Source organism: Callithrix jacchus, chromosome 13, assembly GCF_049354715.1.
Source record: "Callithrix jacchus isolate 240 chromosome 13, calJac240_pri, whole genome shotgun sequence".
NCBI lineage: Eukaryota > Metazoa > Chordata > Mammalia > Primates > Cebidae > Callithrix > Callithrix jacchus.
Window position 1 is genome coordinate 12,296,818 of NC_133514.1, and position 21,161 is coordinate 12,317,978.

At 47.3% G+C, this 21,161-nt stretch overlaps 1 protein-coding gene and 1 long non-coding RNA gene across 9 annotated transcripts in view; one reads left to right on the forward strand and one right to left on the reverse strand.

Moving 5' to 3' along the window:
- The window catches only part of MSRA (methionine sulfoxide reductase A), a 509,296-nt gene extending 507,529 nt beyond the window's left edge, over window positions 1-1,767 (reverse strand). For all 5 annotated transcript variants that reach the window (XM_078347107.1, XM_078347102.1, XM_078347104.1 and 2 more), the window contains exon 1: window positions 1,615-1,767. The gene's annotated coding sequence lies outside the window, so the exon portion shown is untranslated. The remainder of the gene's footprint in view (window positions 1-1,614) is intronic.
- Window positions 1,625-20,958, forward strand: LOC103787440 (uncharacterized). 4 transcript variants are annotated; one of them, XR_008475773.2, is made up of 4 exons: window positions 1,625-1,697; window positions 15,004-15,099; window positions 15,649-16,957; window positions 17,273-20,958. It is a non-coding gene; the product is annotated as an uncharacterized LOC103787440 (long non-coding RNA). The 4 variants fall into 4 exon arrangements; XR_008475772.2 differs by lacking the exon at window positions 1,625-1,697 and adding an exon at window positions 14,350-14,893; XR_008475771.2 differs by lacking the exon at window positions 1,625-1,697 and having other exon boundaries at window positions 14,984-15,099; window positions 15,649-15,852; window positions 16,846-16,957.
- Window positions 20,959-21,161: the final 203 nt, after the last annotated feature.

Sequence of the window (21,161 nt, forward strand, 5' to 3'; positions counted from 1 at the left end):
TTTGGCAACTTACAAAAGCATGTTTACATCCATTAACTCAGTGATTTCAAAAAAAAAAAAAAAAAAAGATGCAGGCAGCTACCCCAGGGGATATGCAGAAAACCATCCATGGAAGTGCAGGAAAGAAAATAGCAGAGCCTCCTTATAATCTAAAATATCATAAAGTTGGCTTATTAATATTCAATATGTGGGTTGACATATCAAATATTAATACCCAAAAAGTCATATTGATCACATTGAGGAGGTTTTTGTCTGTGTGTCAGTAGCCCAGATGTCACTTCCAGAAAATACATTATCCTGAGGGAAGAGCAAGAGTTCCACAACATGAGGGGTAAATGAAGTTGCAGATTATACAAACGAGTTTCAATTAAACTCACCCCCCACAAAGTGGATCCTTGGCTTAGAAAGATTCCTGCAAAGAAATCCCTAATGAAAGTAAATAGCAGTAACACAAGCAACCAGAGCAGGTGGAGCTGACAGGTCTACTGGTTAGAGCTCTTTGCAACCACATGGCAAGATTACAGTGATGACTTACTCAAATCCAATATGAAGTTGGCCAAAATTTTTTTAAATTATCACCATGGTTAAAAATGTGATTTAACATCTACTGTTATTAATAATGGACCTTACCCTAAGTGTATATTAAGACTTGAGATATTTGGCTAATGGTTTAAGTGCATTATATAATTTACAAGTACATAAATATGCATACACTGGGGGTGCACAGTAAGATTTTTACTAACGGGGATCATAAAAAGATTTAGAGAGCATTGTCATAAGTCATCTAAGCAATTCTTTTTCTAATTTTTATTTTAAGTTCTGGGGCACAGGTGCAGGATATACAGGTTATAATCACACCATGAGTCATTATTTTGCAGATGAGAAAACTGAAAGTCAGGGTGGCAAAAATGCCCAGAGTCCATCAGCTGTAGGATTTATGTGGAAGCAAAGACTGGCCAATGGAACTGGTACCCCAAAAGCTGAGTGAGCAATTCAGGGAGACATCTGTGGAAATTAAAACGCAAACTCCTCCCCCAAAACTAATGAGTCCTGGGCTCTCTCCTGTTCTGTTCCAAACAGATTACGCCAGGAAAGACGGCACCACAAAGAATAGCTCATCCCATCATCCCTGAACGATGTTGCTTTGAACCCTAGAAGCCTGCAGAAATGTCACCCTTTAAGAGACAAGCAGGCATTTGCCCTAGGATGCTTTAAAGACCCTGTCATCATCACCATCAACAAACACTTACAAATGTCGCCTTACTATGTAGGTCTGGAGCAGGAGGAGAGATCACAATCCCGGGAGATTCAATCTGACTGCAGAAAAGGGCTCTGATCTGGGTAAAAGCCAAGGTTTCTCACATTCATCCCTTTGGGGCTCACAATGTTTAAATGTAAATTTCCCCCCACCACTTGTACCCACGGGGTGGAACTAGTCATGGGAAGAATGGAAACCCATTTCCCTCTGCAGCAATCCGCTGCAAAAGCTCAGAAATGTGCTGTGCTCAGCATTTCTGTGCTGATGCAGCATCCATGGTAGAAAAGGCAGGGGCGGCCGCAGCGCCGCAGAAGCAGTTGCTCTAGGGGGTGGAAATCAGATTGCACCATTCCTACCTCATTTGGCAGCAGAAGCACCGAGTCACAAGGAGGATGAGGTTCTAGCCCAGAAGCAGCTGGGCTATGTCATTCTAAAGGTGGTGAGTAAACTGGCTATTCACTGGGGCATCAGGTTTTCGTGCTGTTTCCCTGAGTGAAGAATCTGGGTCTAGAAGGGCGTGTGCGTGCGTGCGTGTGTGTGTGTGTGTGTGTGTGTGTGATGGTACACATGTATGGCACTTCACTGAGCAGCAATACTGGCAAAGCTGTGAGGGCAATAACTAAATAGATCATAGTGTTTTCAAGCTGGAAGGGGTCAGAAATCAGGTATGCAAGCCCCTTGTTTCACAGAAGAGCATTCTGAGGTTCAGAGAGGTAAAGCCGTGAGATTACAAAGCCTGTAAGTGACCAGCTCTAGAACCCAGTGCTCTGATTCCCTGTACAGGATTCTTCCTATTGCTTTACATGGGTAAGCGGTGACTGCCTCTGTGCCAAGTGACCTGTATCCCAGGGCATGAGACTGAAACCTGCAGTTGCAGCATGAGTGTCACTGAGACATGTCCCAGTGTTTCCAGTAAACATAGGAAGCCATTTCTGAGTAACGGCAACCTGGGGCACCGCAGCAAAACAGCAGCACGTGTTTGCTATAAATTGCTCCAGTCCTAATGGCTGCCTCCTCCCCGGAGGTTATTCTCTGGGTCACGTTGCAAACACAGTGTATATGGCACCAGCAAGCCTTCCCAGCAGAGTCAGGTGGGCTGTTGATAGGGCTGGAGAGTGTGTTTCATCAATGATATCCTCCTTTTCTTGCAACAAATATATTTGCTGACCGCTATCCATATGTCAGGCTGTGTGCAAACCACTGTCACGTTCTTTATGTCATTTAATGCCTTGCCACGGCTTTGTGAGGTATTACCATGCATACCTGGCCAGAAAGCAGTCTGAACCTAGGTAAGGTGAAACAGTGAAGCTATTTGACCTTAATTTAATTAAACTCACCCCCCTAAAAAATTCCTAGTTTCCCTAGGAATTCTGGTTTTAAAAGAGTTACCATTGCTCCTAAAAGGGAAGGGGATGCTCTTTCCTTAACAAAAAGCAATTATCTGCAACACTTTGGATCAAATGTACAGACAGAGAAGGGAAAATGACACTGAACATTCGAGACTTCAGCTCTCAGTTAGCAGCTGCATGAACTTTTGAGGTTTTCTCGGGTTTTTCTCCCATTTCTCTGGGTTCTGTTTCAAGTTAAGATTGCACAATGTGTTCAGGAATCTTGGCTTCTTAAACGGCTCTACACCTAACTGTGTGACCTTGAATAAGTCACTCTACTTATTTGGATCTCAGTCTTCTCATTGATAAACTGATGGCTAAGAGAAGATGATACCCATCCTCCCTTCAGGCACTGAAGTGTGTCTGTAGACATTCACTCATTCACTCACTCAAGCATTAGCTTGAGTTTCCGCGACACGCTAGATACGGTTCTGGTGGTAGAAGGAATCTTAGAAATCACCTCCTCCAGCCCGACACCTTTCAGCCTTGGAGAGGTCATTTGCCAACAGTCAGAGTTCTAGTGAAGCCTGATCAAAATGCCCAGATGCGTTCCAGGGACTCATCATTAGTTCAAATTATTCAGAGTTGGGAGAAAATGTACTATGTCCCTCTGCTGGCTTGAAATGATTTGAATTTTCTTTCCGCTTGCTATTTCTTATATTAACATTTATTCAACGTGCTGTCGGTGAAACACAGCACCAGGCGCCACGTTCAGCAGTTTTCGTGCATTACATCATTGAATCCTGACAAGGATCCTATTTGGTACGTGATACAATTAGCCCCGATTTACAGATGAAGGAACTGGCAACTTGACCAAAGTTGCACAGTTGAAAAAAGAAAAAAGGCAGTGGGGATAGAGTTTCTGTTTGGGACTATAAAAATATTCTGGAATGGATCGTGGTGGTGGTTGCATCACATGTGAGTATATTTAAGGCCACTGAATTATACAACTTAAAAAGGTTAGGATGGCAAGTGTTATGTATATTTTACCACACCAAAAAAACGTAGTGGGGGAACTTCAGCCCGGATTAGCACTCAACTCCAAAATCACGTATCCTACCCCTAACCACTCCTCGGCCAGTGCTGCCAGACAGGACTCAGAACTCAGAAATAGAGTAGGTGCCTCTACAAAACCAGCAGCTGAAGGGATGTGTTTCCTCTCCAAAGAGGGCTTAGGAAATTTTTCCTTTGTCCGTTCTTTCTGTTTTCTTTAGTTTCTTAGCCACAAAATCATGGCCCACATATCAGGAAAGCCCCCCTTGCACTGAAGGTAGCTTATTCTGAATGATCACCAGATTCTCAAATCTGGAAGAGTCCGAACTCACTTCCACCTTTCTTCCTGCGTGCCTATAAGCCCAAGCTCGGTCTACAAACTCAATTCCACTTCAAACACATCTAGATGCCAGGTAGCTATTTTGCACAAGGTCCTGGCTTGTGGGGGAGCAGAGATGAGAAAGATATTGTTTCTACCTCAAAGACTTTACAATCTAGTCTAAAAGGCGAAATACACAAGTAACTGCAGAAGGAGAAAAGTCACTCAAGGGAATTGCAGAGCACCTAGGCTGGAAGAGAGGAAGGCTGCAGAGAGGAAGAAAACACCTGGCTAGCCCCCTGCAAAGGGAACACAGAGGCAGTGAAAAGGCCCTCAGAGGAGACATGACAATCAGCTGAGCAGGGAAGATACTTGCCACGGAGGATGTTTCTCCTCATTAGTAAACAAGCTATGGCCTTTTTCAGGTGGTATTAGGATCAGAATCTCACCACCCTTTCCCCTTTTTTTCCTTCTTATCTTTCCATTTTTCCTTCTTTTTTTTTTTTTAGTCTTATCCTGTTTTTCTTTTTCAACTTCTTTTGTTGAACACTTAAATCTTCAAGCTTTGGTCTTTCTTCTTTACTAATATAAGTATTTTAACACTGTCAGTTCTCCTCTGAGTATTACTGTAACTCCATGACACAAAGTTTTAAAATGTAGTAATTAATCAAAAATTTACAATATGATTTCTTTTTGGATTAATGAGTTATTTAGAAATGCCTTTCCCTCCACCCAGATTTATGGGGAGAAGCATGTGATTGGGGGGGTTAATTATCTCTAACTAAATTATATTGTAGTCAAATAACACAGTTTGTGTGATATCACATCATAGCATTTGTTGAGATGTCTTGTGGGTTAGAACATAATCAAGTTTTATAAATTTCCCATATATGCTCAAAAAATGTGATTTTTCTAATTGTTGAGAAGAACATTTCCAAATGTATCTGGTAGAGTAAGTTTGATAGTTGTATTGTTCCAATATTTTATATCTCTTCCAAATTTTTTAACCAATTACCAAGAAAGGTGCATTAAAAGCTCTTGCTATATTTCTAATTTGTCATTTTCTCCCCAAATTTGCCTCTTGTTTTTTCTTTTTGCTTTTCTGTTTTGGAGCTATGTTTCTAGGGGCTTACAAGTTTAGAGTCATTCCCCTAAGTCGTTGTTCATTTTCCATTGTTTATTATATACAGCCTATCTTTGTCACCAATAATGTTTATTGTCTTCCAATCTATTTTATCTAATATTAGCAAACTATATCAGCTTTCTTTTGATTAGTGTTTACTTATTACTTTTCCATGATTTTTGTCTCATGTTTTTGATGCATCTCCTGTAAACAGCATATAGCTAGATTTTCTTTCTAAGCCAGTGGTATTTATTTCCTCTAAGCTCTACTAGGCAATTAAAAGGATACTCTAATATCTTGTCTAAAATTTCTAGGAGGCTTTCAGGGTTCTTATTGCCAGAAATGAAGGGTTTTGAACCCTATTTTTCAAAAGTTTTATAAGGATATTTTTTCACATTATCTCCTTTAAGATATTAAAAACTGGGCCGGGCTTGGTGGCTCATGCCTGTAATCCCAGCACTTTGGGAGGCTGAGACGGGTGGATCACAAGTCAAGCGATCGAGACCATCCTGGTCAATAAGGTGAAACCCCGTCTCTACTAAAAATACAAAAATTAGCTGGGCATGGTGGTGCACACCTCTAGTCCCAGCTACTCGGGAGGCTGAGGCAGGAGAATTGCTTGAACCCAGAAGGCGGAGGTTGCAGTGAGCCAAGATCATGCCATTGCACTCCAGCCTGGGTAACAAGAGGGAAACTCTGTCTCAAAAAAAAAAAAGATATTAAAAACTGAACCTTTCTCTCATTCCTCCTATATTGTTCCATCACATCAAACAAGTCCTTAATTTCATCTTGTCTCCCCTAGACATCTCCAAAGAATTTCATATCCATATCTAAATTCTTCTCTTTTTCTTCTTGTAACGGTTCATGTTAATACATTGTACTAGCAGTGGAATGACAATACAGTGGGTACTATAGGGTGTACTACCTTGAAAACAGATATTAACTTTAAGGATCAGGTCCCCCAAAAGAAAGAGACGTTCTTAGACCTTTGGAAAACATGATGACTATCAGCCTTTTCTGCTAAACTATCACTCAGAAAACATTAGGGAACTTCTCTGGTTATATCAAGAGCGAAGCCAATTATACTAACAGCCTTTCTTTGCCAGTGGCTGCCTTTTTCTTTTCCTTCTTTCTTTTTTTTTTAGGTAAAAAATGTCTTCAGCTAATATTCATTGAGCACATACTACGACACGGCATTGTGTTAGGTATTTTTATGCACTGTGTCACTATACCCTGACAATGACTCCAGCACAGGTGTAACTATTATCTCTCTACAAGGGGAGCTCCAAACATCTGGGTTTCTAGCAGGGCAGGGCTAAAGCTCAGTGAAAGAGCAAAGCAACAGACTCTTCAAGTTCCCTCAACATAAAACTCTGCCTCTTCTCATCCTTGCCTTCCTCTGGCTTCCAGTGAGGTTGTGCAGTGCTTTTGTCTTCGATTTCTAGCTACCTCATCAATAACTCTGTGGCCTCAGGCTAGGAAGATACTTCACTTCTCTGGGCCTCAGTTTCCTCATCTGCCAGCTCTAAGATTCTCTCTGGTCTTGGACCACTCCACACGCAATGGAGTCAAGACCGCCAATCAGCTGGAAGAGGCAACATACCCCACTCCTGTTCAAGCTCCATTTCTGTAGGAGTTTCTGAAATCCTGCCTCGGAATTTTAAAATTTCCTCCTGGAATTCTGGAGAGAGCAATAGCAATGCCTCCCATTTCCTCAGGTGCTGTTGTGACAATGGTTGTTCAGTCACATGGTGGGTCAGCAACAGGATGGATATAAAGTCATCTTTCCCCGGGCTTTCCTTCGGCTCAGGCTGGGGCCAGCTATGGACGACACAGGCTGGAGGATGGCATGGGGCATGACAGTTCACTGCTGGCCCCTGCCCGCTCTTCTGGGGTTGGGAAACAGTGACAGGAGCTGCAGTCCTCAGGGCTCACCTCAGTCCATCTTCTTATTTTTATTTATTTATTTAGTTTTGAAACAGAGTCTGGCTCTGTAGCCCAGGTTGGAGTGCAGTGGTGCAGTCCTGGCTCACTGCAACCTCTGCCTCCTGTACTTAAGCAATTCTCCCTGCCTCAGCCTCCTGAGTAGCTCACCTTGGTCCATGTTTTAGAGAAGAGGCAGAAAAGTGGAGAAGCACAAAAGTGGCATTCACTGGGTGTTCTCTCAGTAAACAGCAGCCCTATGGTGTCGGCACTATCATTGTCCCCGTACTACACATGGATAACTGGCCCAAAGTTGCCAAGGAAGTAGGGTCTGGAGCTGGGATGTGGACTCTAATCTCTCTTGGCTATGAGGCCCATTCTTGTTCTTTCACAGGGTGTCCCCTCTATAGCAGAAGGGGCCAAGAAGCCATGCGGAACCAGCACTGTTTCAGCAGTGCCCAGAAGGCATCCTTTGTCTCCCCCAAACATCCATGGCTCACCTGCTTAGGGGTTCTCAATATGTTAATTGATGGTCCGGCCTTTTTCAAATTCCCTTAAGAGAATGAACATAGTGAGGTGCCAGTTGCTGAGTCGAGATCTTGCCCTACAAGCACATTGGCTGAGGAGTCCGGAGGGAGCCTCATGAAGCGGAGCAGAAAACAGAACAAAGAGGAAGGTGGAGCATGGAGTGGGCAGAAAGAGCCCCTCTATCCTCCATGTACCCGGGAGGGAAGAATTTAGCCTCAAAGAGGAAGATCCACCTGCCTAGGCTTACTGCCTGTGGCAAACCTAGAACTAAAATCGAGGCCTCCTGCCTCCTAGGCTGACAGCCCCATACCACATAGCGTTTTGCCAGCACGCTGGTTCCTTTATTGGACAGGGAACTCTCTTGCTAATCTTGTAGTTGTAGACAAATGACTAGTAAGGAATTTGTAATGAACGCCATCTTTTTCTGTCCTCCGGCAGCTCCATCATTTCCAAAAAATATTGAACAGAGAAGCAAATCCCATAAAAATGAAATTCCCATCATTTAAAGAAATTTCTTCCTGCCTTTTCTATCTCTTGTTTTCTGTTGTTTACTATCAGCTCAGGGTATCTGCCCAGGCCCCAAAAGCTAGGGAACATCTTTGCCAAGCAGTGGGTCTTGCCTTAGCAGCCCAGCTTTAGGGGAGACTGTAAATGGGATCATCCAGAAATACACTCACCCTGATTTACAGCCTGCCACCCCAAGAACTTCCCAGGGCACTCTGCCCCCAAATGGGCTGCTAAGTCCTCAATTTCCCAACCTCCCTCCTCCATCCCACCCCAGGTGGCCAAACGCTGTGACTGTTAGGATGCTGTTTAAATGCAGAGTGCTGTAATCACTATACATCACTCCGATCGGCTTTCTAGGTCGCACCGAGGGCGTCAGAATGATGCAAGCCAACATTTGTATTATTCAGGATACAGCGTACTAAGTCTGTGTTGATTACTCTGAGTATCATCTTTGAAAGATAACCAGCATTAAAGTGTTGATAATGTTCCACTTTTGCAATCATATTTGCATAGTGTACAACAGAGTTTAGCAGGAAAAAAATGATCTTAAGTGGTGTTTTTCATCTGCTCTGTCAGCCTGCTTATTTCAACTTGGTACATGAGGCAGGACAAACGCTTAGCATTTTTTATATCAGCTTTACATTACATAATGTTGTTCCTTCTGGGAAGCCTGCAGCATGCAGTTGTAATGGGAAAAGGAGAGTCTTTGGGGCCACTTATATCTGGATTCCAATACCAGCTTCTGCACTTGAGAAAGTCACCTCTTTATAACATGGGGTTAGTGTGGCCATGAGATTGTAGATATATAAGAAAAACATCTAACTAGTACTGTGGCTGGCATGGAGCTGCCATGCAGTGGCCCTTTGTCTTCCAAACAGTGTTTTTAAATGCCTAGTTACTGCATTTTGAAATTAAACATTGAAAGTAAGCCAACGTTCCCCACACTGTACTTCCAGCTGACGACGCTCTCACCTCCCAGCAGAGTTATATATGCAGATAATCTGTTTGATGCTGCTGAACACAGGAGGGACACTGATTTTATTTTATGAACAATAGTTAAATGTCTCCTGAGTGTCAGCTACTGGGAACTAAATATTCTATATTTCATCTATTCATTCATTCATTACAAACAAGCTATCCTCCAAACGACCCCCTCGTTCTTCCTTTTTCTTTTTTCCTTCTCCATTTTTTGTTACAATCCCCCAGCCCTACCACAGTCTTTTTGCCCAATTAGATGCTATCTTTCATTTTCATCTTGTCACCACCTAATGTCCAAATTTATTTAAATCATCCTCAGACACAAACCTACAAGATCTGAATCACATATGAGGGTTTTCCCCCCCTTCTAACTTGTCAGCTGCCTCATTTGTGATTGACAAGATTTCCATTTCAGTCATTGCTACTAATTCTGCTTCAAATCTGTATATTTAATGAACACACCAATCGGCACTTCATTATTAGTCAAGGCCATTTTGCCAAGTGTAATGCACTGATTTTATAATGTATAGTACATGGTAGCTGCCTCTACATGAAATTCAAAGAAAGCCTTGTCCAGTTTGCATTAAAACAATATCTGGCATCCGAATGCGAGCCCTCCATCCCCTCCATGGTCTCATGCGTTATGCATATGAACATTGTTTTCATGCTCCCATCAGACTCAAACACAAGCAAGGCTTTTCTCCTTGTAAAGGTTTGTTGAATTGTCTATCTCTGCACAAAGACGAAAAGAAAAACAGATAGTTTGCCTGCACCAAAACACAGTCCAAGTTCTCTAATGCAAACACAATCTGACACATGCTAAAAATTGCCTGAAGCACTGGTGAGTTATAGTTCACCTCCCTGGGGCAGATAATTCATTAGGAAATAGCCTCATGCCCTATGTAGCAATTGGACAAAAATATTTACTTGTGATAATATCAGATGATAAGGGTAACAGGGTTCCTTTCGGAACAAGGAGGGGAGAGGGAACCCCTGCAGTAGAGGCCCATCATAAGCTTTGCAAATGAATCATTAGCCTTCATCTCTGCAATCTGGGTCAGGATGGGTGCTAAAGGGGAGGGCTTTTAAATCCACTACTGGACTCAGGTTGAATCTGCTTAGGTGAAAACCCAGAAAGCATTCAGTTATACTGTGCTGGGCGTGCTGAGGAAATAGAAAAATGCTTTCACCTGATAGACCTTTTCCTGACCCAGAGGGTAATCAAAAATAAAGATGGTTATACTTTCAGATGAATACCACTTAAATGTACACACACACACACACACACACCCTACTTTTTTCTAAGCTTTCCACGTTTAACTTTTCAGGCCCTGAAGTGTCTGCCAGATAGATTTTAAAAGGGAGCCAATACCTTCCAGACTCAGAAACATGTGGATTCTGTTGAAAAACAGTAGAATCATACACTGTTCATGCTGAAAGGGACTTTAGAAATCATCGACTCATGTTGAAGAAGATAGAAAACAGGGAAAGTGATTCACTTGCCCAAGGTCATACACGTGTCCGACACCACAGCTTATTTTTCTTCTGGGTTTTTTAAAAAGATTTATCTTTTGTGCAATGTGAATAATTTATTAAATAATACAGAAACAAAACAAGTTGGCGTGGTAACTGCGACCTGATAGATTGAATTTGTGTCACAGACTCTTGTCACAGACTCAGACAGTGAACGAACACTATGTTTCCCATAGCTCTATTTTGTGCTGGGGGAGTCCTTCCTCAAAACCCCCATCCTAGCTTTAACGTGATTATTTTCTAGATGCATTGTGGCACTTAATTTACTGGGTCAAAGGCTCTGACACTTTTGTGTGGCTCTTGCCCTGTGCCTCTAGGACCACAAGAGGCTGGCTGGGTGTGTTTTCCTAAATACCTCCTGAAAGGTATTTCCTAAATACCTCCTGAAATTTGAGTTTTTTCCAAATTAGCAATACTGCTAACACTAGAGACATATAAATGGAAAAAACTCAAATTTCAAAATTCAACCCAAGCTAAATACTAAAGGAACTCACTAGGGTCTGCTATTTCTTTTATTCGCCAAAATCTTTAGGAAGCTCTTCGTGTTTAAATACATGAGGAAGAAATATATACAGGCAAAAAATGAAGAGACCTAGTTTTCGTTCTTAACTTCACCCCTGAATGTGCTGCAAACCACCCACATGGTCTCTAGAAGCTCTTTTCCATCTCTCTGGGCCCTGCTTTACTCTTTTATACAAAGTAAGGGGGGCACCAAATGATCTCCAGGGTTCCACATTAGTTATGCCTTGAAATAATACCTCCAGAATTGTTTTTTTTAAAGACACAGTAACTGCAGAGCTCTCTGTAGCTATTTCCAAAGATGTGAACTGACATTCAAGGAACACAGAAACACTTTGGTACCTGCTAACTCTATATAAAGCTTTCAAATGAGGGAGGTTCACTATTGAAACAATTTTCCAAAACAATGTTGACTGACTTTGTACTAAAAGCTTATGTATCTAACCATCTAACCACTGTTTTCTCCTCATTTCACTTTCCAGATTGATTTGTGAGGGTTTTTTTTTTTTTTCCTTCTCTCTCTCCCTTATTTTTAAAACATTTGTTAAGGCCTGAAGAGACTGCATGGTGGTATGCACAAACAGATAAGTAAGAATAAGCCCATCTCTTATCTAGACTGAGCATTTCACTAGGAACAGAGTTTTGTATTCCGTTTCTCCAGCCACCAGCACTGAAAGGTTATAGAATATTCTATTTCAGGACACCTTTAAAGACGAGAAGCGCATTTAAAAGTACTGCAGAATGTTATTTTGATTTCTGCCACAGAATGAATCACTCCTCCTGAATGCAAACACCAGCAAAGAATCCGTTAGAGGATCCGCCATCATATTAAAAATTAAATCCGGCGGCATTTCATAATGGGCTTTCCTTTTTAAAGCACGGTTTCATCTTCTCACCATGGAAATTGCACTCTGATGGCTGTTCTTTATGGTTAACGCAGGCATCGGCTGAGGTCAGAACCCTGCTTCTCTGAACAGGGAACCACAAATGTCACTGACACATGGTACGCTTGGCAAATAATATATTTCTTTCCTGTGTCTTCAGTTTCTCTAACGTCATGCTTGTGGTAAGCTAAAGAGAGTTTATTTCTCGGGTCTTCCTTCCTTCCTTTGGTGGGATCAGCAGGAGGCATGCAATATTCAATGAATTCAAAAGTGCATCTCGATTTTTGTTGTTGTCTTTATTTTAACCTCCAAGAAGTGAGAGATTTAACTCAGTCTTCACCTCAGGCTAAGCTAATACTTAGGTCATGTCTGAGCTCTCTGGGGAACCCTCGCTTTATACCATCGGAGGGGCAATGGTGTCTTTTCACGTGGAGCAGCACAGCTGTCTGACCATATGGGCCCCAAACAGCCCAGTCAATTGGATTTGGGGAGGTTTTACAATATAATTTCTTAACGTGTTAGTATTTGGGGTGAATTTGATCAGGAGAATAGACAACTCTTAAGCCCAAGGGTTTAGGTTTTAAGAAGCCATCACAAATGTCTCAGCATCCGATCAGACTGGTTAAAAACAGATATGAAATCCGGGACTGGGGGAGGGGAAAAGACTCCTGACCCCCTGGTTGGAGCAAGCCCCAGGGGTATGTTCTAACTATTAATTCAGCATCAGCTGCTTTCTTCTTCTTCTTCTTTTTTCCTTTTCTTTTCTTTTTTAACCCGGGGATCATCATTTAAGGCGTTCCCACTCAGGCCTACAGAGCCTGTTACAAAACCATCTCTCTCCTCCCCTCCCCCCATGCCGCAAGATGAGCGGCAAGTACCCTGCATTGCAGCAACCGCGAAGAGCGACTGCCAGAACCGTCCTCATCTAAACAAAACCAGGCCTTTAAGAAAAACTACGGAAAAGGGAGCAGCGGCGTGTCCTACTGTCCTTCATCCCGGGCCACCTCGGGTCACAGACCCATCCTCCATATACAAGGGATTCCGAAACTATCTGCGAAAGGAATTCCTAGTGAATAGGAAACAAATCGTCCTGAAGCTAAAAACCCTTATCAAAATGGTGGGAGTCTTGGACCAAGCCAGGGTAGTTTTTTCCCCAGAAAAGTATTTTAGTTTGAGGGGAACGTTATCAGAATGGTAAGTTTTCCCGGAAAGACAGCCCCAGTGATGGTTTTTTCCAATCAGGTATGGCCTTCAGAAATTAAACATCAATTTCAGGCAATGGTTTATTTCTTCTTTTTCTTCTTTTTCCTTCTCCTCCTCCTCCCGTTCCTCCTCCTCTTCCTCTTTTTTTTCCTTCTGTCTGTTTAAACCAAAGCTTTCCGCTTCTTGAAATTACAAAACTGCTTCTGTTCTAAGCTTCTTGTGGTGCATTGTTGGAAGCAAAAGGCCAGTGCTGAAAGGGTTTGAGATCGCCATTCTACTTCTATTGGGACAAACACCCAATAATTGACAAGAGCCGAAATGGCCTCGAAGCGAGAAGGGCCGCTTCTGGGTCACCCATCGTGCTGCCACTCCCGCTGGATGGGCACCTCTGCCGCGACCCTCACGAGCTGTGCGGCTTCAGGAGGGCTGCTTTTAGCTGGTAGGGCCTGTTCCATCTCTTGTTACCCTAAATCCAGCAGTGCCCAAGAAACACACTTCTCTCTCTCTCTCTCTCTCTCTCTCTCTCTCTCTCTCTCTCTCTCTCTCTCTCTCTCTCTCTCTGTCTGTCTCAAGTCACTGTCTCAAGTCATCAAAGAAGAAAAGCCGGAGTAGGGGAAGCAGATGGGCCCTGCGTGTGCGTGAACCGCGCGGGTCAGGGCTGCCCCTCGCGGCTTCGGCACTGACCCCTTGGAAAGTCGGAAGGTTTCTCATTTCAGACGCTGGGTTATGGCTGGGGGGCTGGGGCAGGGGGTCCTCTTTGGTTTGGCTCTTGTGGGAGGATTCATTCTAGTCCTTCCCCAAGGCCAAGCTCACCCTGTGCTCCCGGAAAGACACAAATACAGCCACGGACACCACAACAAAAGGCGCCTCCCCGAAGTGGGTCTGATGTCCGCGGGACGGGTGGGCCCGACGTGGAGCGCACTTCTGCGCCTCTAATCTCGGGCGTCCATCTGGCCCCGGCGCGTGGAAGGGCTCCGGGAGGGGCGGGGCGCGCGTGCATCCCAGCCGCGGGCACGCGCGCCCGCTCTCCTTCACGTTCACCTTGACTGCGGGGGGGCGGGGGGATGGTATGATCGCCCCACTCCCCCCCACTCCTCCCCCACCCCCCGCCGCTGTCCTGCCCAGAGGCCCGCCGGGGCGGGGTGGGGGAGGCGGCACCGGCGCTCGGGTAGCCGCAGCGGCCCGGCAGCCGCGAGCTCTCCGCAGTGATGTCAACCGCATCCGCCGCAGCCCCCGGCAGCCCTCGCCCGCGCCGCGGCCCGCGGAAACCGCAGCCCGGAGCCTCCCGCCAGGGCCGAGAAGCGGAGGGCGCGCGGGTCCCGGGAGACCCCCCAATCCGTCTGCCTAAGCGGGAGAGACCGGGAGTGGACGCCCGGCGATGCCGGGACCCCCGGGGCGGAGGAAGGGGAAGAGGAGTTGGAAGGGGGCGGTAGAATCAGGTGTCGATTTGGCGCCCGCGGCCGCGGAGGGGACACTGCCCCGGACTGCTGCTGCCCAGGGGGCGTTCAGGGAGCGTAGAGCGCCGACCACTGCAGATGCGGCGGCGCGCGTGGGCTCGGGCAGGCGCCCCCTTCTCCCGGGATAGAAACTGATAAACGGAAGCGCTTGTGAGTGTGGGGGTGCGAATCGCCACCTCCGGCCTTGGCTTTCCCGCTCTTCCGAGCGCTCCCACTTCTCACTTTCCCCAAATCCGCATTTTCCTTGGCACAGCTCTCCCGGAGCACGAAGGAGAGGGAGGTACCCGGGGGCAGTGAGAATGACGTGTGCTGGTGCAGAGAGGGTGGGGGGCTGCGGGCCTGGCTCTGTGGACCGGCTCCTAATCCTCTTGTTTTCGGAACCGTCAGCAGATGTGTCTTCTTTTACCTGAATAATCCGTTAAAGGAATAATTTTTAAAGCGGAGTCGATCTCACCCAAAGAGGACGGCGCCCAAGATTAGGGCTTGGTAAGGCTAAATTAAAAGGCTCCCAATTCTCTATGTCCCTCTCTGCCTTCCCCTCTACCCCTCCCCCTCCCTCCTCCACCCTCCCCTCCCCTCCCCCTTCTTCCTCATCCCCTGCAATCCGCGCTCTACGCGAGTTCACGCGAAGGGCTGGATTTCCAGGCGGCTCCGCAACTCGCGGCGCGGTGTTATTATTCATCCGAGGGTGCTGCCTCCGCAACCTTTGCCTCCTGCGCCGCTCTCCTTCCCCAGGCCGCCGCCGCCAGCAGTGCAGTCCCTCTGGCACGCATGCTCTGGTTCACCAAGGGGAGACAATTTTTTTTTATCATGCTCATCATCATCATCATCATCACCTTCCTTATCATGGTTATCATTTCCTCCTGCCAGGTGGAAAGACCACCAGCGCCGGCTCGCCGCCTGCGCCTTCCCCAGCGAAGGCAACAAGCAGTTCGGGCTCGGCCCGGCGACACCCCCAGAATGCTTCCACCACCTCCAGCATCCCCCACTCATTCATCTGCTTGTGTATTATCTCGATCCCTTTCATTTCTGTAGATCCACTGTCTTTGGTTGGGCTGGCTGAATCGCTGGGGATTGTGGCCAGTCTCGTAAAAAGGAGAACAAAAAGCTGAAGACCTTGTGTGGCTGCCGGGACAAAGCACCTTGGGCTCAGCTAGAAGGGATGAGCAGGAGCGCTGGCCCCGGAACACGCGTGGCCGCTGCGGAAGAGCGTCCGCCCAGGCGTGCAGACCGCTGAGGGTATTCGGATTGAATTGTATTTGTCCTTGTGTCTTGCTTTCAGTGTCGACGTAGGTGAGGGGTCGGGGTTTTTGGATTCTCTTTTTTTCTTGGGAGGGGTAGCTGAATTGTGGGAGACCCAAGTGGACTTGACTTGGCTTTCCTGCTACCCTGCCCCGCCTTCCCAAGACGAGGCGGTTGGGAAGGGGACAGGGGACTCTAGGCTTAGAAAAGGGAAGGAGTCCCCTGCTGCCTGGAGGGCTAAAGGAGTAGAAGGTCAAGGTGGAGATGAGTGGGGATGGGCCAGTCCGAGGAGCACTTCGGAGGAGAAGGGGTCTCCCCCACCCTCGGGTCCACAGGATGAGTTTTGCTGGGAATGAGAATGTGGGTGTCTGTTGACGGGAGCGCTGAGAAATTGATGAGAAATTGACATGTCCGTGCACCTGCATGAGGCGGCGACAGGATTTGTGTGTAAACAGAGTGGAGAGGTAGAGGAGGGCATGGAGGGGGTGGCTTAAAATAATGTCTTATTGTCCCTGTGGCTTTGGGGACTCGTCCTCTGTCTCACCCCCTTTTCTTTTTTTTGACCCGGGGATCCAGCCGCATTATACACGAGTGACCTTTTAGATCTACGTCCACCCTTTACCTGATAAAGCCCGTTGACAGCTGGGGGTGGGGTGGGGAGAGTGTAGGGGTGCTCTCTCCCTCTCTCCCTCCCTCCGCCTTTCCTCCCTCGCTCCCCCCTGCACTCCTCTCGCTTCCTCCCTCCCACCTCCCTCGCTCCCGCCCTCCCTGCTGCATTTTGCATGAGCTATCTAGGTCATTAGCATTTTAGCGTATGCAAGACTTGACAAAGCTGATGAGGGGCCAGATGGGCCTCGCTCTTATGGGGTTTTTTTTCCTTCTCTCTCTCTCTCTCTCTCTCTCTCTCTCTCTCTCTCTCTCTCTCTCTCTCTCTTTCTCTCTCTCTCTCTTTCCCTTTCCCCCCTTCACCACTTGGGACCTGAACGAGAGGACTGCGGCGGGCGAGTTCCGGAAGGCTGAATCCCCAGGTCCCGGCCCCGGACCGCGTCTGCTAGCGCCTGCGGCACGCCCGGCCCGGCTGCGCCTGCACTCAATCACCGAGGTAAAGGCGGCGGCCGCGCGCCCTGCCCCGGCTGCCGCTGCCGAGCCCCCGCTGCCTTCCTCGTCCCTCGCCCTCTTCTTCCTTCTCCTAGCCCCCTTCAGTTTCTTGGGCAAAGCGGAGGGCAACATGGGTGGGTGGGTTTACTGCGCTGGGGCGAGGTGGGGTCGGTGTTGTTTTTTCATTGTCTGGAGCTGCAGGGGAGGCGAGGCGCGGGGAGAGGGGCGAAGGGAGCCGGGGTAATTAACACGGGGGAGGCACCCCTCCGTCTCCCACTTCCACCCACACCCCCATCCCTCCACCCCCTCCGCTTTGCAGGAAAAAGCCTGGATGCGAAAGGATGGGGGAGAACAAAGAGCCTTTGGAAGACGTCGCTGTTATCTCATTGTCTGTGTGATTGAGGGAGCTGCGGCGGGGAGGATGCTGTGGTCCCTTCCTCCGGTGCTCCCCCACCCCCATCCGTCTCCCTGCTGTCAGTGCGCACTTACACGCGCCGCTTTTTATTTCTTTTTCCTGGTTTTCTTATTCCATCTTCTACCTAGCCCCGCTTCCTTTCTTTCACCTTTCCTTCCTTCCTTCGTCCTTTCCTTCCTCAGGAGAAAGGCCTCTCTCTCCGTGTTCACAGCGGACCTTGATTTAAATGTCCATACAATTAAGGCACGCGGTGAATGCCAAGAATGGGGCTGGCTGAGCACCTTGGGTCCGCGAGGGCCCGCCAAGGAAGGAGCCACCGACCGAGCCGGGCGCCCTCCGCAGACCTCCGCGCAGCGGCTGCGGGCGCGAGGGGAGGGGTCTCGAACTCTCTCCGGCTGAGGGTCCCGAGCCCGTGGGGTGGGGAGGTGTGCAGCCTGTGACAGACAGGGGCTTAGAGATGCAAACAGACTCAGGGAGAGAAACAGAAGCTGATTCTGTGACAGAAGCAGATCTGTGCAGCACAGATGCGGCGTGCGTGGGGTGGGGGTCGCCTGGGAGCGCATTGCGGAGTGCTTGTGTGTGTAGATTTTTCTCTGGGCTTAGGACTCATTGTATGTGGGTCAACACCTTTCTCCGTGGCTGTGTTTTTGTTCTGGGCTTAGTTTTTTGGTTTGCCCTTTTAAAAAAAAAATCATTTGGCATCCAGAGACTGGCAGACTGCCCCAGGGCCTGGACTGCGGATATCTTGTGTTCTGCTTGAGGTTTGGGGAGGAGAGAAGGCGGTTGGAAGGGAGAGGGGAAGCTGTTTGTCACCCTTTGCTGTATAGCTGAGAGCACCTGACAAGCTTAAGGAAGTCGTTGGGCTAGGTGGACAAGAAGGAGCCAGCTCCCGGCAGGTTCACAAGCTCCATCTGAGCTGAAAGCCTGGCCATAGCTCTAAGGAGCACCTCACGCCTTCCCTGTAGCTGTTATTGCAGTTTCAGGCAGAGATCCAAGAGCTGCAGAGGAAGGGAGAGGCACAATAACCGACCCGGACCCCAGGGAAGCATGTGTTCCTTTAAAAATGTGAACAGAAGGAAACACAGAATGTGTGCAAGTGGGGGTCTGAGGAAAGACTGTTTTGAAAGAGGCTGTCAGGGAATTGAAAGGGTTAAGCCTCCCTCATCCTGAAGAACCTGCTTCCCAAATCAGGCCTTCCTCCCATCACTAGACCCTGAGCAGCAGCTGGTCCTAGAGACCCCCCTCGTACTGTGCTGCCACAATCTCATCCCATTTCCAGCTCTGTATTAACCACCAAGCTGCAGCGGATGGGGCAAGACCTAAGCTCATTAATTTCCAGGTGGAGGAAATGGAGGAGGGGCAGGTCCCTGCAGCAGAGGGAGGAGCAGAGAAAAGAGGCCAAGAGCTGGATCCTTCTGCCCAGGAAGCCTGCTGCATCCCTTCCCCCGAGCATGGCAGAGGCCTGGCTTTGCAAGGCCAAGGCTATAAGGGATGCTTAGGAGATTAATTTGATTCCTGACACAGCAATCAAGGCCTGAGAGTCTCCACTGAAGCTTACTGAGGACTTCTTTCCTCTCCAAAGCCTCAGTCTAGCCACTTAAATAAATTAGCATTCACTGGTGCCTTGAACCAGGGCCCTTCCCTAGCCTCAGTTCCCCCAAATATTTATTGAGTGCCTACTATGTGCAATCCTTGTGTAATTATTATCTCTTAGGCTCTTCATTTGGCCTCCTAAGGGAGTGTTTGGAATCAGGCAGAGGTTAAGTGTGTTGCACCCCACCTACGTACTTCCAGAACCTTCTCTGGGTCTGCAGAATGTGCCACAACTTGCTTGCCCCTGTGGAGAGAAACCTGCAGTGCACATCCTGCAGACTGCAGGTGCTGGGCTACCTCTGGAGTCCCAGAAGGCAAGCTTGGCCACAGGACAGAAAGGAGAACAGCTTCTCACCCCTGCACCTTAACAAGCCTTGTCTAGTCACCACTGCCTTTAAAATATACCTCTCTTGAAACTGGTAGCTTCCTAAGTCCTGGGGTCTCTGCTGCCCTTTCTGGACAGGTTCAGGAAGAAGAAAGCAGTCAATATTGGGCCTCGTTGGGGTGTAAAGCCCCTTGCTCTGCCCTCTCTGCTCACTGTGAAGGCTGCTGGATGCTTCTTTTAAGCATGGTTTAAGCCTCTGATTACTAAACCCTTTGCCCCACAAACTTCCACATTGGAGAGCCTCTTTTCGGTAATTGCTTCTGCATAATACCTTCAGAGGTTGCTGTACCCTTCACTGATGTGCCCTCTGGTCAAATCTCCAGATGCTTCCCCACGTAATGCCCCTTTCAGATGCTTTAAGCTGAGAGCTTAAACCGCAGGTACCATGGCCGCCGCCTGCCTGCCAGGTTTCTGCTTCGGATAATCTAGGATGGGAGGGGCATATTTTTTACTTCATTACTTATATAAACTCTTGCTCCAGAAAGTGTTCACGTGTGCGGGCATGTTCTGGGTCTGCTAGGTCTGTGTGCATGGGTATGGGTATTTGCCTCTGTCCGCCGGGTGGGTCTCATTACAAAATGCATGTCTATGTAGGGCTTCAATGGCCGAAAGTGGCAAAGATAGGAATGGACAACTTGGCCCCGTGTGTAATTGCAAGGCCCCTTCTGTGCTCAAACAAGGTGGCCCCGTGAAGGTCAGCCCTTTCCTTCTGGGTTTGGGGCCTATTTATGCCACCAGTCATTTTACAAGAAATCTGAAAATGTCTCCCCTTTGAGGGCATTTAACTCTTTGGCATCTTCTTCTCTTCCCTATTTGAGCACCTCTAACTACAGTCTATGGCTTCCATGAAAGGGGAATTATACGGTTAGGAAAAAGTAGGACAGGGTAGAGACAGTTTGCTGACTGGATGTGCAAAGAAGGCCCTGATGGGTTTATACACACCACTGCCATCACAGTCCTGCGAGCTAACATGATTCTTGTGGTAACTGTACCAGATACTTTCGGATTTAGAAATGTACCAAAGGAAAAATTGGTAATACTCTTCTTTCCCCACCATTGACAGCCCAGATCTCCGCTTAAGCGGAAAAGAGATTGACCTTCTAACAGAGGCAAAGGTAAACTCCTGTAAGTTACTTATGTTACCAAAGGGAGGGGGCGGCTTTTGTGAATGTATGAGGAGCTTCTGCCAGAGAAATATTCGGGGGAGGGGTGTGCCCAGGTGCACACATACATACATACATTTCCCCACATAACCATATCCAGTGCTAGCATTTAGAGGAAGGCATGTAGGCACCAAAAGTCCATCCACCTATGCTGCTTCCACAGGGAAATCATTTTCCCTTTCCTCCTCTTGAACTTACATAATACCCCCTCCCATTCCAACCTGAGAATGGAGCCTTTTGGGGGCAGCTGCAAAGCGTTCTCCCTGGGACAGATGGAGCCGCCCTTTCCTCATCTACTCTGTGGGTGGTTTCAGGGCCCATGAGTCAACATGAGGTGTTGTGCTGGGGGTATGTGTGTTGGAGGCTGGGCTAGCTGATTCACAGTGACAAGGATGTCAATAGTAACGAGAATGAGAATGATGGTACCTAATAAAGAATTTTTTCCTCCATGTCCCATCTACAATTCTTTCACTGGGTGTTTTGCCAAGTCTTTCTCAATCTCATTTCAGCTTTTTTTAAGAAAATGTTTTTAATACTTAATTGTATCACAAATGTAGAAATAGAAGAAAAAAAGGACTTCAAACGGAATTCAACGAGGCAATGTGTGCTGGTGTTTGCCTTATAGAGCTGTTCGGAAGGCCTGGAATGATCT